This window comes from Pogona vitticeps, chromosome 3 (genome assembly GCF_051106095.1).
Source record: "Pogona vitticeps strain Pit_001003342236 chromosome 3, PviZW2.1, whole genome shotgun sequence".
Lineage (NCBI taxonomy): Eukaryota > Metazoa > Chordata > Lepidosauria > Squamata > Agamidae > Pogona > Pogona vitticeps.
The window spans coordinates 75,085,661-75,103,039 of NC_135785.1; the positions used below are offsets into that span (position 1 = coordinate 75,085,661).

The 17,379-nt window shown below is 40.9% G+C and overlaps 1 long non-coding RNA gene across 1 annotated transcript; it reads left to right on the forward strand.

Annotated features, from left to right (window-relative positions):
* Positions 1–622: 622 nt before the first annotated feature.
* LOC144588393 (uncharacterized) lies at positions 623–17,155 on the forward strand. Its single transcript, XR_013543936.1, has 2 exons — positions 623–7,792; positions 10,735–17,155. It is a non-coding gene; the product is annotated as an uncharacterized LOC144588393 (long non-coding RNA).
* Positions 17,156–17,379: the final 224 nt, after the last annotated feature.

Genomic DNA, 17,379 nt, shown 5'->3' on the forward strand with positions numbered 1-17,379 from the left:
TTCAAATCCAGCCTTTGCCACAGATTTCCTGTACAGTTTGGCAACCTTCTGACTGTGTTGTCTAATAACAGCTTCTTTTTATTTAAACCAGCTGATATCAGTGGGTTTTGGCCCTACTGTTAGGCAATTTGGCTTAAGCTAAGCAACAAGATTTCAGCCACTGTTTCTTAATAGTAGAGGGAGGTTATTGAGAAGAAGGAATGGTTCTACAGTGTAAAATTTCACTGTATGGACAATTACAATTATATCTTGTATTCAGGAGTGGCCAATCTGATGGTGTGTTACATGAAGTAAATATATGCTTGCTGCCCACCAGAGTAGAATTCAAATCCAGCCTTTGCCACAGATTTCCTGTACAGTTTGGCAACCTTCTGACTGTGTTGTCTAATAACAGCTTCTTTTTATTTAAACCAGCTGATATCAGTGGGACTGGGCTATTTGAAGAGCAGACTTGCAATGACAGAGCTAAGCAAGCTTAGAGTTAAGTAAGCTTGAGTTCACTCTGCTGGCTTTTGGAGCTTCTGGATTGCAGTCCATGAACTATGTACTCTGGAAGAGTCTCATGAAAGTCTATGGCTGTAAACCACATGCAACAATATGTGTCTGTCTGTCTCGGCATATGGAACATAGGCCTTTCTCTTCACCATTCTAGAAGTGGACACACTGTCCCTGAAAACACCACAAGGGCCCATTCAAACTCAAGAGAGTTGTAGTTCTGCTTATGATGACTAGAGTTTGGATATTTACATTAAAGATCTTGAACAATATCCCATTCTTACTCTCATCTAGAGTGGAGCCACTGAATTAATTGTTGAATGGTGAAGTCAACGCTCAGGTAAACCCCACCGAGTGACTGGAACTAACAGTAGGATGCTGGCCCTGCACTTTAACCCAATTTCTTTATCTCTATATCAGGAAATTATGATTACTTGTCTTTACTTGAAAGTAACTGGTTTGTGCTTATATAACAGCATGATCCTGCTTCATAAGGGGATGCCCAGGCTGTGGATTTTGTAACGGTTGGGTGCACTGAATCAGTATGTCTGACATGCACACAGCAAATGGGGCTTATCAGTTGCTGTGACACTCAGAGGGAGTCCAAAAATGTTGAAAGGTCTAGAGTGCTGTTAAATCTATGCACTGATTAGGTCTCTGGGATACAAATATCTAACTGCAGATATTTTGTATTGGCAGTAGCCATACTGACTGGGGGATTCTGGGAGTTGTTGTCCCCCAAACTAACATGTCCAACTTTCTGGATGAAATATTACAAGGAATAGTTGCTGACATTTTGGGGGAGTTATAAAGGACATGGCCTGGAGCAATTAGGGAGCAAAAAGTCATGGTTGTCAAAATGGGAAATATGGACAGAATGTTCTGCCTGAGACAGGGGCCCCTCCCTTTCCATTTCATGTACATAAGCTGACCAGACTGCTAGTTGACTCCAGCTTCAGTACTGCAATAGGGCAGGCATACCATGCAGCATGCATTTAGTTTTGCTATTAAGCAGAGGGGAATGAAAAGGTGACACATGAGGGAAAGTTAGGCAGATGCTACTGCTGTCCCCAGTACCTGCCACCTGAGGTACTTGCCTCATTCTGACTAATGGTAAGGCGGGCTGTTTACTCAAGTGCAAGTCTTCCCTCACTGGCTATTTTATACCTCTCAGTCTTGTGGTGGTCAAGAAATCAGTCCATTTCAATCAACACAGCCTGTTTGGCCCTGGACAGTGGTTGTGCTATTCTGTCATGTTGGTTGGTCGAGCTGGTAGCTGATATGAGCCAGCTTTTGGTTAATGTGTTTTGCACAAGCTTTTTGACTTCTGCAAGAAGATAAAATCCTTCCTTCAAAATAATTCAAGTGCAAAAAAAAATCATCTGAAGATACTTTCTCAATGCTGTTGTTGTCTATCCATCCCTGTTCCACCCTTTGAGTTTCTCATGTAGAACATGGGAGAATAATTATGAGGCAGTTAGCAGATAAGAGAGAACACTTATGAGGCAAATCTCATAAACCTGATATGGAGGGGGAGGTTACAAAAAAAATCAAGAAATCTGTGTATGTGGGTGTGGGGGCTTAGTTCCCCCACCCCTGCTTGCAAAATTCTCCCCTGCAAAATTCTGGAACATTTCTCACAATTTTTCCTTTAGTCATCCCCCTAGGTTGTGGAGATAAGTCTGCTTAAGAGAAAAAGACGAAGCTTCAGAGAAAAGACAGTGATGGAGAATCAAATAGGATTAGAAAGGTTGACACCCTTCCCAATCTGATACTCTTCCTTGCAAATACTGTCTTATTGCCATTAACTGACTAACATGATATGCTTGAGAAATACTGTTAGAGGGATTTGGAATTAGGTTATTCCCCTTTTGGTGCAGAGAAAAATATGGTGCAATTTGCTTAGTCTCATCCATTCCTTTGGAAAAGAGAAGAAAAGACAAAAGAGATCAGGCTGGATGTTTCTTGGTTAAAGGAAAAACTTCTAACTTAATAGTTTTGCTCTTTCACATATATAGTAAGGAACTACATCACTGCATATCTATCTTAAGAGCCAAAAATGGAGGTAGGAGGAAAGGTAGCTAACAAAGGAAGTAACACAAAAGAAGGGACGGTCTCAAAGCCTCTGAGGCGTGGGGAAAATCCTCTAAGTTTATTGGTAGATACAGAGCATGCTCCCCACTGACACCTAATGTTAAAGCATCCAAGGTTATGTTTAAAAAAACAAAACAACCCCCCCCCCATGTTTGCTGAAGTTCTCTCTTTCTCACACACAGACAGAGGTATGCACACGCACTGACTCATCTTCTGCTTATTGCATATAAGGCCTTTCCTGGTCTTAAGGAAGTTAGCAATAAATGCAAAGCAAAACAGCAATAAGCAGCCAGCCATCGAAATGATAAAATATGGAATTGTAACTTCCAGCAGCTAAAGTGTAATAATTTAGAGCAATACTGTCAAGAAAAATCTCCATCTGAAACTCTGTGTGGTGTTTTCAGGAGACAGGAGGAAGTAGGCTGTGCTTCCAGAAGGAGGCCCTTGACAAACTCCTAAGAGACTGCAGTAAAGGCCTTTCTATCTTCTACTTTTTCTACTTTGTGTTATCAAGCTTAATGGGGTATGATCAGAAGAGTGTAGCCAGGGAAAGAGGCAATACATGTGGAAATGTTATCTGAAATGGGGTCTTTTTCACATTACAATAAGTCTGTAAAACAAGCAACAACTTTCCCTCCACTTAATTAACACTCAGCTTGATGAAGACTGAACGCTTGCCTTCTTTAGAATAATTTACAGTAATACTTAGTGGCTCAGTAATGGTATTACCTAACTTTGCTTCTTGATTTTATTTATGGCAAATTTATAAGCACAAGTTTGTTGTTGAGTTTGGATCTCATGTACTCAGGGGATGCAATGGATGCTGGGAGCCATCCATCTCCCGTCTTCCCCCAGGACTCAAAGGAAAGGGCAGGAAGTAGAGTTTAACCATTTCACTTCCTCTAGGCAGACCTGTTGGCTTCAAGTGTTGGATTTGGGCCTCCTATTTATGCGTGTTGTTGACATTTTACAGGAGATCTCAGAAGAAAAGCAACCTAGATTGCTGAAAAATGTCACACAATAGGCATCTCATGAGACTTTCACAGCTGATAAGAAAGCAGCTCATGATAGCAAATCATCAAGACAGTGTCTGCTTCTCATTTCTTTAGTGTTGGTGTTATTATTGCAAGCTGCCCTATGTTGCTGTAGCATAAAACGGATTCATGGGTTCTCACCCAGCACCAATTGTGGTTGCAAGTCATGGAACGTTTTTTTACCTCTCCTAACCAACATCTCCCTTCCCCCCCCCCCCCGTCATATGTATAAATAAGGGAGACAAATGATAAGGAGGAAGAAAGAGATTAAACTGAGTTGTCTGACAATGGCAGGGAGCAATAGTGTTTTCAACAGCTGGGATGTATCACTGAAACTGGAGCTGTGCTGTTTGGAGGCAGGATGAGCAATGGAAACATAGGAAAGGACAGATATATCACTAGGCTTTATTTTGAAGTATCTCTAGTCTTCAGAGGGAGTCGATTACAAGGAGGGTCAGTTCCCTAAAGTAATGTAACCCTTCTGTAATGGGTGTCTGTTATTCTGTATTAAATAAAGACACATGAAAGAAATAATGAAAGGAGAGAGAGAGAGAGAGAGAGAGAGAGAGAAGGGAAGTCTCCAATCAGGGTCTGCAGACATTCCTTTCATATGTAGGTAACACCAGCATCCTCAGAATTGTGTTTATAATTTTGCAAAGATTTAAATAAAGGACCTGTTGGCTATTCACATCTGCATACATATTTTAAAGCTGCTTAGCCCTTTAAGGACAAAGATGACAAAACAGTACATATTATCCAAGCTTTCAAGACATCAAAGGTGTATTCTTCAAGCCAGGAATATTACTAAAATGACACTTCTGAGAATGGAGCCTAAGAAGTGTAGTTAAGGTTTGTAGCTTTCATTGTATCCTACACATTAAAAAAGGGATCCTTTGAGGTGTTCAAGCCTTTTGTGACTGTTTTTTTATTCCTCTGCAAGCTTAAAAAAAGATATCATTAATAACGCACTGATGTGCCTCTGTTTGTTCTACCTCACACAAGGCACTTTCCAAACTAATTTTGAGGAAAAGCTGTTGAAAGCTTTAGTATTTACTTGATTGTAAACAACGGTTTCTCTTCTCCCCAGAAGACACCTGCTAAGCAAAAAAGATAGAAAGCTATTTACATAAACAGACTTAAACTTAATAAAAGAGCTGGTTTCTTTTTAAAGCAAGGGTAATCAAAGAAACAATGAAAAATAGCCAGACTTCAGCAGAACTGGTCAAACTACATGCTACAATAAAGTGAGGAATCTGTTCTAGGACTCTAACTCCCATGTGCCTCATGTCACATGGCCAACAGTCAGGTGTGATGCTCTAGGAAAAAAAGTACTGTACACTAGTAGCAGTTATAGAAAGCAATACCTGGAGAATTCCTACTCCTAGCCTAAGCATATGAAACTTCAGACAGAAGTTCTTTCTTCTGATATATGTAAGAAGAGTCTTGTGGGATCAGAGCAAGAATCCTAGATGGGCATCTTTTTTGACTGTAACTAGTCAAATTCCTTCAGGGAGTCATAAGCAGGGCATGGACATACTCGCTTTCCCTATTCTTGAAATGAGGAATGGTCTTCCTTTTTTTTTCCAGCACACCAGTTTTAGAGACATTGGGCCAAACTCACTGTTACTCTGAAGAGCAGATTCACACAGATTTCAGAGGCCCTCCTCTAACTGGGAGGAACATGGGCTTTTAGCTCTTCCTGTTTCTGAACATGGCAATTCCAGTGTATTATAAGAGTGTTAGATTAGCAGTAATGAGGCCAACATTTAGCTCGTAACTCCACCATGAAGCTCTGTGGCTGGCTCATTAGCTCTTATTCTATCTCAAAGGTTTGTTGTAATGACAAAAACTAGAAATGAGAGAGCAATGTGCATTACTTTGAAGAAGAAGGAGTAAAAGGTAATTAATTAATTAAGCTAAGAATGTCTCAGAGCTAGTAATGTGTTATGTGCTATCAAATGGGAACCAACTTATAGTGACCCTAATAGAGCTTTCAGGAGTGGTTTTACTGGTTCCAGTCCCCCAGTGAGTTTCTATGACCAAGCAAAGATTCAAACCCAGGTCTCCTGAGTCCTAGTCCATCATTTCATCCACTATTATCATAATTGAAATCCAAAGCTAATAATAGCTCTCAATCACATATCTTTTCATAGAGTTAGCAATGCCTCTCTTTTATGAGTCCATTAGTAGCTCTACAAATAGTCCCATGATTTTTTCTAAACCATATTTAAAGCCATCAACATGAGGTACCATCATCTTGTGGCAATGTAGTCTTTATTTGAAGGCAGAGCTTGGAAATGTCACTTTTTTGGTCAAAATGTCCCAAAAGTTCACCAACCGGCATAGCATGAGGGTGAGGTGTTGGGGAAGGAGGACTCTGAGAGATTTTGATCAGAAAGTTAATGCTTTCAGACTCTTGGTAAATGGCAGGATATTTAATTTTATATAAAAATCCAGAGTTTTGTTTTAAAATTAATTCTGGGTATTGTGGGACAGGTAATGAACTTTTAAATGGAGTCTTCAGAGTTTCAGTGCCACAGCCAAACTGGAGCCAAAGAAATGCACAGCACCTACCATGTTTCCCCCCAAATAAGGCAGAGTCTTATATTAATTTTTGCTCTAAAAACGTATTAGAGTTTATTTTCAGGGGATGTTTTTTTTTCATGTACAACGATCTACATTTATTCATATACAATCATGTCATCTTCTGGTTGCTGCACAATGGTGGAGGGGCGGGGTTTCACGTAACTGGGGCTTATTTTTCAGGTAGGGCTTATATTATGAGCATCCTGAAAAATCATACTAGGGCTTATTTTCAGGTTTTATTTTTGGGGAAACAGGATATGTTGGTCCCAGGACTGTGTCCCCAGTTTGGCTGAGGCGGGGCCACCACTTAAATTCTTTCTAATATTGACGGAAACTGATTATACAGGAGAGTCAAATATTCCCTTGAACCAAATGAACTTTTGAAAAAGAATTACTAAGTAGCATGGCTATCATGGGGGGAATTGTCACAAGTACTTACACAAGGTAAAATTAGAGCATATGATGCATTGTGATCTGCATGCCACAGTAGCTTTGGATGGCAATGCTACAGTAAATGCCTTTGAAGCCTATAAACCATAAAATTTTAATCATTAGCAACCTCCTGGGGAATCTAGTGATAATACCTATAGGACTACTTACAGCTTTTCTGTCAAAAGTAAGAGAGACCATACAATTGCATGGCACAGACCCTATCTTACATTTCTAGCCCCTGAACGGCCAAAGCTGAATTTCTCTTTATTATTTATCACAATTAGGCAGACATACGGTGTGAATGAAACCACATTATCAGATTCAATTTCTTTCTTTCTTTAAAAAAACACTTAGCCCCACCATCTCTGTATAGGCTTCCTGGGTGTCTCTGCCTTCCAAAGAGGTATTTAGATTCCCCCCCATCTCCATGAAATAATGAGCAGTTAGAGAATTTGTCTGATAATTATTGTGAACAGAACATTTAGATGCTGGTTGGTGAAAATGAATGGGGTGGTGCATTAATACCAGCTATAATACCAGTAATAATAACAACAAGAGATTATGTGAGTACTTTTGAATAAATGTTAGCCTTTAAGTGCCAGCTGTCATTCCATGCCTGGTCTGCCTTCTTACCACTAACCTTTCACTCACCTCTGCTTGTCTCCCTAACTTGTCCTATTATGCAGTAGCAAGCTGAGTCATTGTTTCAAGCAGGAGGTGTCATGTTAATAGCTTAATAATAGTATAATCTCACAAATAATAATATGCTGTCACACTGTCTGAAGCACAATGTTTACAGGAGAAGTGGTAATGTATGATGACAGTAATTTGAATAAAAATGAATTTACTGCTCTTGTCTCATTTGCAGTAAATTTTCGCATCTTTCATGCACAACTGGTGCTCCATGACCTCTTTCATTATTGCCTTTGCAGTGTCTGCAGCTGGCTTAAAGCGAAAGGCAGGCAAATGAGATAGAAACCTGCAGCTTTACAAACTGATTTGGGAGGAAGCAGGGTGGAGGGAGGAGGGTTCACCTGGTGGTTTTGGGGAAAGAGATAAAAAGGGGATAGAAGATTTCCACTTCACTTATTTACTAAGTATGGTGTCAGACAGGCCAATTCATTGCTCTCCTCCAGAGGTGCCATTGAGAGGTAAGTTGATATGATTATATATTGACCATTTTAAAAACACAATTAAGTTAAAATGCATTGCGGGCAAAAAATACTCAACATAGAGAAAGGATCAGGAATGAATGAAGGAATAGAGAGTATGCTGATAAACTTGCAGATGATGATACCAAATTGGGAGGGTTTGCTAATTCCCCAGAGGACAGGATTACAATTCAAAATGATCTTGACAGATTAGAGTCCTGGGCCAAAACTAACAGAATGAATTTCAACAGGGAGAAATGTAAGGTCCTACATCTGGGCAGAAAAAATAAACTGCACAGATATAGGATGGAAGAGACCTGGCTAGACAACAGTATCTGTGAAAGGGATCTAGGAGTCTTGGTAGAGCACAAATTGAATATGAGTCAGCAGTGTGATGCGGCTGCCAAGAAAGCCAATGCGATTCTTGGTTTCATCAATAAGAGTATAGTGTCTAGATCAAGGGAAGTGATAGTACCTCTCTGTTCTGCTTTGGTCAGACCTCACCTGGAGTACTGTTTCCAGTTCTGGGCACCTCAATTCAAGAAGGATGTCCAGAGAAGGGTGACCAAAATGGTCAAAGGTCTGGAAGCCATGTCCTATGAGGAGCAGTTTATGGAGCTGGGAATGTTTAGCCTTACAAAAAGAAGGTTAAGATGGGACATGATAGTCATGTTTAAATACTTGATGTCATGTTGAGAAAGGGACGGGTTTGTTTTCCATGGCTCCAGACACTAGGACAAGGAGCAATGGTTTCAAACTCCAGGAAAAGAAATTCCACCTGAATCTCAGAAAGAACTTCTTGACAGTCAGAGCTGGTCAGCAGTGGAATATGCTGCCTTGGAATGTGGTGGAGTCTCCTTCTTTGGAGGTTTTTAAGCAGAGGCTGGATGGCCATCTGTCGGGAATGCTTTGATGGAGTTTCTGCATGGCAGAAGGTTGGATTCAATGGCCCCTGTGGTCTCTTCCAACTCTGTGATTCTATGATTCTATCATTTCATGCAAAAGTAAAGTTTGTGCCACTTAGAAAATATCTTTTAAAACATGCTACTGACATTGTTTGCCATGTGAACCATTGATCTTAGGTTTCCTATTTGACAGGGTGAAGGCTCCGACTATATTCTCTTTATTCATATTAATTATAGATGCTCACTGTACGACACTGGGCTACGGGAACTCCAGAATGCTCCCCACATGAATAAAATGAAATGTATAAAAATAATTCCACAAGCTCCTGATTGACCCAAGTTTCAACATTCTGAAGGATGATTACGAATAAGAAGAAACTGCAGTGGCGTGATGCTGGCAAATAAATATTAACATTGTTCCATCTCATTCCACAGTATATAATTCCTGCAGGAGCTAACTTTTTTTTTTTGGTCTTAAAAATTAAAAAGTATTATTAAATTATGTTGAGAATTGTATAAAAAGAGGAAAGTTTAAAAGTCAGAGACTGACATGTCTGGACTAAATTTAGTTTGATGGAATAAGGGCATCTAATTGAAATGTCCTTGGTTTTGTGGAGGTGGGGGGAAATAACGGTGAAAAGGATGAATTTTCAGGAAAGTGCTAGGCTTCATCCGAGCACAAATTGAATGACATGCAGAGAATGAGAAGTGATATTTTGATTGACCTAATTCAAATAATTAAAAGCACCAGGCAACATTCATATTTCTCTCCACCCCGTTTTTTATTCTTATTTTCTGTGAATTCATAATGCTGTATAATTGCACCCAAAAAGACCAACTTTAAGTGAAGTTAATTGAGGACAGATAAGCTGCTTGATGAATATTTCAAGAAGGTGTATATGTACATTTCACTTCTAGAACATGATTTTGATTTGCAGTGTCAGGGAAAGTTTTTAATTTTGCAGTATAGCTTCAGTTGCAGTGGTGAGATATAAAGGGAATTAAGACATAGTACCATTTAAGTGAACTATTTCTATCTTCAGACATATAAATTCTGTTTTTATTAACTAAGGGTGCAACTACACAGCAAGAGAAGTATGAATTCACTCACTTTGCAACTGCAATTGCAACAGAGTGGTTTTCCTAGGTTTATTCATATTAACTAGCCATACACGGAGAGGAAGAAACTAGCTAAGAAGCGTTGTTTGCAGCTTGTTAATGTAACTCTTTTGTAACCTTGCAGGAGGCACAGCTATAGAAGAGCTACTAATAAGCTGTAAATGAGGACATAACACCAATTTCCTCCTGTTGTTTTCTTCTCTCATGGAGTCTCATGATATAGTAGTTAAACTGCAGTAGTGCAGTAAAATCTCTGCCCATGACTTTTGTTGGATCACAGTGGATTCAGGTAGCTGGCTCAAGGTTGACTCAGCCTCCATTCTTCCAAGGCCAGTAAATTGAGTATTCAGTTCTCTGGTGGGTGGGGAGAAGGAATGTGTTGTTGCTGTTGTTTAGTCCAGTGGTTCTTAACCTTTGTTACTCGGATGCTTTTGAACTGCAACTCCCAGAAACCCCAGTCAGGACAGCTGGTGGTGAAGGCTTCTGGGAGTTGCAGTCCAAAACTCCTGAGTAACCCAAGGTTAAGAACCAGTGGTTTAGTCGTTTAGTCGTGTCCGAATCTTTGTGACCCCATGGACCAGAGCACGCCAGGCCCTCCTGGCTACCACTGCCTCCTGGAGTTTGGTCAAATTCATGCTGGTAGCTTCGATGACACTGTCCAACCATCTCGTCCTCTGTTGTGCCCTTCTCCTCCTGCCCTCACACTTTCCTAACATCAGGGGCTTTTTCAGGAAATTTTTTCTTCTCATAAGATGGCCAAAGTATTGGAGCCTCAGCTTCAGGATCTGTCCTTCCGCTGAGTGTAATTAAATTGTAAACTGCCGAGAGAATACTTTAAGCACTATGGGGTAGCGTATAAGCAGGGCACTTTGCTTCTTTCATTCTCTATGTCTTTTTCTTTTTCTTTTTTCTCTCTAGGTTCCCCTAGTGCAGCAGGGCCAGCACTAACTTGTTTAAAAAGAAAACAAATAGCATACTGTGCCTGGAGGGGAATGGCAGAGAGTCAGGGTCTGTTTTCTGCATCAAAACAAGAGATCACACCACCTGAACCAATGCGAGTGGATGCAATGTTTAAAAAAAATGTACAAGTCCCAGCAGTGGAAATGAAAAATACTGGTTGTTACACAAAGAAACTGTAAAACAGAAAACACTGCAGAAAACAAGAAAAGTGTGGTCCCATTTTACAATTTCTTGGTCTTTTATTCTTCTGTATTAGTACTTTTTTACTGGTCACACACGTGATTGAAGCCATCTTTAACATCCTGCAATGAACCTGCTTTTCACATCATCTGTCTTTTGTATATTTGGGGAGATCCAGATATAAATCTCCGCATTGCCATGAACCTCACTGAGTGGCCTCTAGGACATTTCACAGGACTGCTTGTGGAATGGGGGAAACTTGTAGTGGTATGGGGAGGTATGTATTCTGTTTTAAATTCCTGGGACTAAAGTGGGACAGAAATACTGTTAAAAAATAATAGTGTTGTGACAAGTCAATGGTTAGTGTGCTGCACAAAGACCCTGAAGTTGTAGGTGCCAGTCCCCACTCAGTCAATGAAATTCAGTGAATCACCTTGCGCCAGCCATACTCTCTCAACTCAATTTAATTTAATTCACAGGACTATTGTGTACATAAAGTAGAGAGGATGAGAGCCTCATGCATGCCTCCCCCGAGTTTACCAGAAGAAAAGCAGAATATAAATGAACAAATAAACAGTAAACAAATAATAATGGATCCTCATTCATTTAAATATGGCTTTGAAAACACAACCTTGATGTGGGTTAACCTCTAAGACAGTGGTTCTCAACCTTCAAGCATCCAAATGGTTTAGACTCCCAAAATCACAGATTATTGGGCAGGCTGGTTGGGTATATCATGCCATTCTGTCACAGCAACAAAAAACAAAAAACAAAGAGACTCATGGCACTATAAAAACTAATCTATTTTGTTATGGCACTACAATCCACTTCATCAGATGCATGAAATGTTGCCTCCGTTGCCAGATTATTACACAACTGTGGTTCTTGGGATGGAGTGGGGTGTTTGATTGGTCTGATCTGATTAAGCATCCTTCAGTCTCGAGAAACTATGGTAACATGCTCTGTATTGAGGACTTGGAACAGCAACTAGTGTGGCTGAAAAGGCCAGTTCAAGAGTAACAATCCCTTCCACACTGAAGACAAATACAATTTGTCCCTTGTCCAGCTCCCTGATTTTGCTAGTTTCGGGACACCCTCTTTGCCTCAGCTTGCTGGACAAGTGTCTCTTCAAAATGGGAGAGACCATGCTGCACTGCCTCCAGGCTGAATACTCAGATGTCAAGGTTTCCCATCTGTTGAGGTCAATTCCTGAGGCCTTCAGATCCCGCTTGCAGATATCCTTGTATCACAGCTGTGGTCTCCCTCTGGCGCTTTCCCTGCACTAATTCTCCATACAGGAGATCTTTTGGAATCTGACCATCAGCCATTCTCACGATGTGCCCAAGCCAACGTAGACGTCGCTGTTTCAGTAATTTATACATCCTAAAAATTCCAGCTCCTTCTAGGACTACTCTATTTGGAACTTTGTCCTGCCAAGTGATACCAAAAACGTGTCAGAGACAACGCATATGGAACATGTCCAGCTTCCTCTCCTGCTGTGCACAAAGGGTCCAGGACTCACTGCAGTACAGGAGTGTGCTCAGGACACAGGCTTTATACACCTGGATCTTGGCATATGCCATCAGCTTCTTATTAAGCCATACTCTCTTTGTGAGTCTAGAGAACATGGTAGCTGCTTTGCCAATGCGTTTATCCAGCTCAACATCTAGGGAGAGAGTGTCAGAGATCATTGAGCCAAGGTACAGAAAGTCGTGAACAACCTCCAATTCTTGCGTGGAGATGGTAATAGAGGGAGGTGAGTCCACACCCTGGCCCATGACTTGTGTTTTCTTCAGGCTGATTGTTAGTCCAAAGTCTTGGCAGGTCTTGCTAAATGATTCATTTGTTGTTGGAGGTCTTCAGCAGAGTGGGCAACAATGGCTGCATCATCGGCGAAGATGAAGTACTGCATGCATTTCAGTTGGACTTTGGTCTTCGCTCTCAATCTAGAGAGATTAAAGAGCTTTCCATCTGATCTAGTCCAGAGATAGACACCTTCTGTTTCAGTTCCAAAGGCGTGCTTCAGCATGACAGCAAAACAGATCCCAAACAGGGTTGGCACGAGGACACAGCCCTGTTTCACTCCACTTCAGATGCCAAAGGGATCTGATATTGAGCCATTAAAAACTACAGCGCCCTTCATTTTTTCATGGAAGGACCTGATGATGTTAAGGAGTTGAGGTGGACATCCAGTCTTGGGAAATATTTTAAAAAGGCCGTCCCTGCTAACAAAATCAAACACCTTTGTGAGATCTATGAAGGCCACAAAGAGTGGCTGTCATTGTTCCCTACATTCTCCCACAACTGTCTGAGGGAGAATACCACATCAGCGGTGGATCTATTAGCTCAAAATCCACAGTGTGACTCAGGATAGACTCTGTCTGCAAGCACCTGGAGTCTCTTCAGCACAACAGCTGCCTAGAGTGCTCGTTCTGAGCAGATAGGTGGGGTATAAATTAAATAAATAAATAAATAAAATAAAATAAAATAAATGGGCAAGCAGCTTCCCTACAATGCTGAGAAGAGAGATGTCATGGTAGTTATTGCAGTCACCCCTGTCTCCTTTGTTCTTATACAATGTGACAATGTTTGCATCCTTCACGTCCTGTGGTACTCCACCTTCCCTCCAGCAAAGACAAGATACTTCATACAGCTCGATGGTGATGATCTCTTTACAGCACTTCAGCACTTCAACAGGGATGTTATCTTTCCCAGGTGCCTTGCCGGAGGTGAGGGAATCCAAAGCCGCTTTTATTTCTGCTAAAGTTGGTTCACTGTCCAACTCTTCCAAGACAGGCAGGCAATGTTATTTAATGCCTCTTCAGTTACTACATTTTCTCTGGAATATAGCTCAGAATAGTGCTGCACCCAGTGTTCCATCTGCTGTTCTTGGTCCTGGATGATCACACCTGTAGCAGACCTCAAAGGAGCAGATTTCTTCTGTATTGGACCTAACGCCTGCTTGATACATTCCTTTGATGTTACCTGTGTCTGCTGCTATCTGTATCTGAGAGCAGAGCTGAAGCCAATAATCGGAACATCTCCTGGCAGCCTGTTGGACTTTGCTACGAGCAGTTAGAAGAGCCTGCAAGTTGTACTCACTAGGACAGGCTTTATATGCTGCTAGAGCTCTCCTCTCTTATCCTCGATGGCTGGCATCAACTCCTCCAAATGGGCTTTGAACCAGTCTGCCGTCTTTTTGGTCTTCTTGCCAAATGTGGACAAGGCAGTGTTATAAACAGTGTTCTTGAAATGTTCCCATTGTTCAGGTGCATTTGCTTCAACTAGGTCTGGAAGGCTTTCCTCAAGCGCTTGGGCATATTCCTCCACTTTTCTTTGAGTCTTGCTGATGTCAATACGTGGTCTTCCTTTTTTGTGTGATACAATCTCTTTCTTTGCAGTTTTACTCTACTACACACCAGGGAGTGATCAGTATCACAATCAGCACTCTGGTAATTGTGTGTGATCGTAGTACTAGGGAGGCTAGAACGTCTAGTGAGGATCAAATCGAGCTGATGCCAATGCTTGGATCTTGGATGTCTCCAGGAAACTCTGTGTTGAAGCTTTGTATTAAAGAACGTGTTGCTGACACAAAGACCATAATAACAGCAAAACCCCAGCAAGCGTTGGCCATTTTCGTTCATCTTCCCAGTGCCAAAACGGCCTACACAAGTGGGCCAAGAATTGTGATCAGCACCAACTCTAGTGTTAAACTGTCTGAGAATGAAGAGTGGCTCTTTCTCAGGGACTTTTGATAGTAGGTGCCAGATCATCGTAGAATTTGTCTTTGACTTCTGTTGTGGACAACAGTGTTGGTGCATGTACACTAATGAAGGTGATCGGTCCCGCTGATGAGTGGAGCTGCAGAGACAGGATTCTTTCACTCCCCACAGTAGGTGGAACAATGGATCTCAGCAGAATATTTCTGACCGCAAAGCCAACATCGTATTCCCTGGGCTCATTCAATGATTTTAACTTCCCCTGACCAATCCCCTATGATTGGTCAGGGAAAGTTAAAATGTAAAAAGCATAGTGATAATTGCCAGTGACCGTTAATGAGCACTATGTCCTTGTGTTGAAGAACTGATCAGTGCATATCGTGTGGAAAAAAGCCTTTTGTTCCTCTGAATGATCTCAAAAATGGATATAATAAGGCTAAAGAAGACACAAAAAATAATTGCCAAGATGGTGAGATTGATGGCTGAAGGAAAGGTTTAAGACATTAGGGCTTTTAATATGGATTGAGGCAGGGAGTGGGGGGAGAAAAATGTCTTAAAGCATGTGATAAGAGATTTGCAAATTCAGGAATGTCAGCTCAAATGTTCTAAGGGAACAATGTTAGGCAGACATTGTTCCCTTAAAACATTTGAACTTGGGGCCATCCAGCGAAATTGATTGGCAGCAGAAGGTTCGGCAGAAACAAAAGGAAGTACTTTGTCAGGTAATACATAATTAATTTTGGGAATTCATTACCTAAGGATGAGGGGATGCCTCCTGGCACAAATTTAACCGGACATAGTGAGCTGCAGTCTCAACACACACCTACAGATATGTCAGCACAAGCAAACAGATGATCACTACTCCATAAAATATTACCCCATGGTGAATTTGCCCCGTCAGTCAGCACCTTCCTGCTCATCTGAATCCATTCAAAGAAACTTTGAACCAGGTTTTCACATGACTACTGTGGATGAAAATCTTTTCTGTGTATTTACAAGCTGACAAAACATTAATGAGCAACTATTGGCTAACAGATGTGGGAGCTTCATGCAATATGGTTGTTTTTTTAAGGACCCCAGAAGTTTGGGGCCATTAGCAGGCATGACTGATATTTCGCTTTTATCAGATGTGTCTGTATTTAAATAGCTAAAAGGAAGCAGTCATAAAGGAAATGATCATTTTGCCTCAGACACAACCCAGAGGCCTAGCTATCCCTTGAACATCAGTGAGTGAGGCAAAAAAGGATCTTTCAGATGTATGAAAGTGTATCTACAAGGCAAAGTGAGAGTTTTTCTTCCTTTTTTCCTATTGCATAATTCTGCTAATAATCATGCAGCTTTGTGTTGTCACAAAGATTAGGGTGTTGGTTTTTTTTTAAGGGTTCATAGGATTTGGCCTTCTCAAGTATAATTGAAGAGCTGTGAAACAGGGGGAAAATGCCAAAACAGGGAAGGAAAGGAATAGTAGGTTACAGATAAATTCATGAGCTAGATCCAGACCAAAACTGGAAAACAGTTACTGCTGGAACCGCACATATTTGTATATTCCATGGGATAAAGTAAAGTGGAGGAGAAGAAAAAAAAAGTACTTAAGTTTACAACAAGCAAAAGGGAAACCTACTGCATAACTAAAACAATAGCAATAAAAATTACATTATACCAGCAACAAGTGTCACAAAAGCAATAATGGTCGTAATTTTCCCACCAGTCTTTTTTTAAGAGGACAAATACTATAGCCATAACAACTATATCAAGTATGTAAAGAATGGCTGAAATCCTGTTGCATAACTTACACCTGTGGATGGGTTATAACATCAGCCAGAGAGTAATTTTGGGTAAAGACTTCTTCCTTCTGTCCTGTGGCTTTCTGACCCATATAAACCTCTTTATCTCATGGAAGCCATGGGAGCCATAGGACAGAAGGAAGAAGTCTTTAATGACCAAAAATCTGTCCTTGCTGGTAATCTTACCTGCTGGTGGTGGGAATTTTCTATAATTGATGACATCCTCATTCCATCCTACAGCTCCCATGGCTTCCTCTTGGTAAAAGGGATTACATAGGGATTTAAAAAAATCTGTAAAATAGCAGCAGGAAGTTTTTAATTCCTGGAATCTCTCTTTTACATTGATGTCATCACACACCCTGCAGGAAGATTTCAGCTAATGCTTCATAAAGAATAGCTTCGTAATTTCATCCAGTGGTGGCAGCTCTGTGCAGGGGCATGAAGACAAGAGGAGAAGGGTGGTTCTCCAGATGTTCTTAGGCTGCACTGCTCCTCATATTTTATCGTTACCTATGCCATCTCCAGCACCTGGGGAACCTTCTGTCTGTGGAGGTTTTGCACACTGTGTAGGCTTTGCACACAGAAAAATTCACCCTAAGTATTTGTCCAGTTTTCTTCAGAAACTAGTTTCAAGAATGCTGAGCTGCTATCTTGATTTCAAGCACCATGGGTAGGCTTCCATTATCATCCATGTACAGCGTACCTACTCTACCTCCCTTATTCAGTTGTCTTTAAGACACCAAAAGGCAAAAATTAGGGGTATCTTTTGGATTGAGTTTACTCCAAAATTTCAGATTTCAGATTTGCCCCAGTTATAAAACATACATTCCGATCTAGTAAAAGGAAATGTGACATGGTGCACTATTTTTCTTTCACAAATTAGTTGGTACAGGGATGGGGATGATCAGGCTCAGACTGTG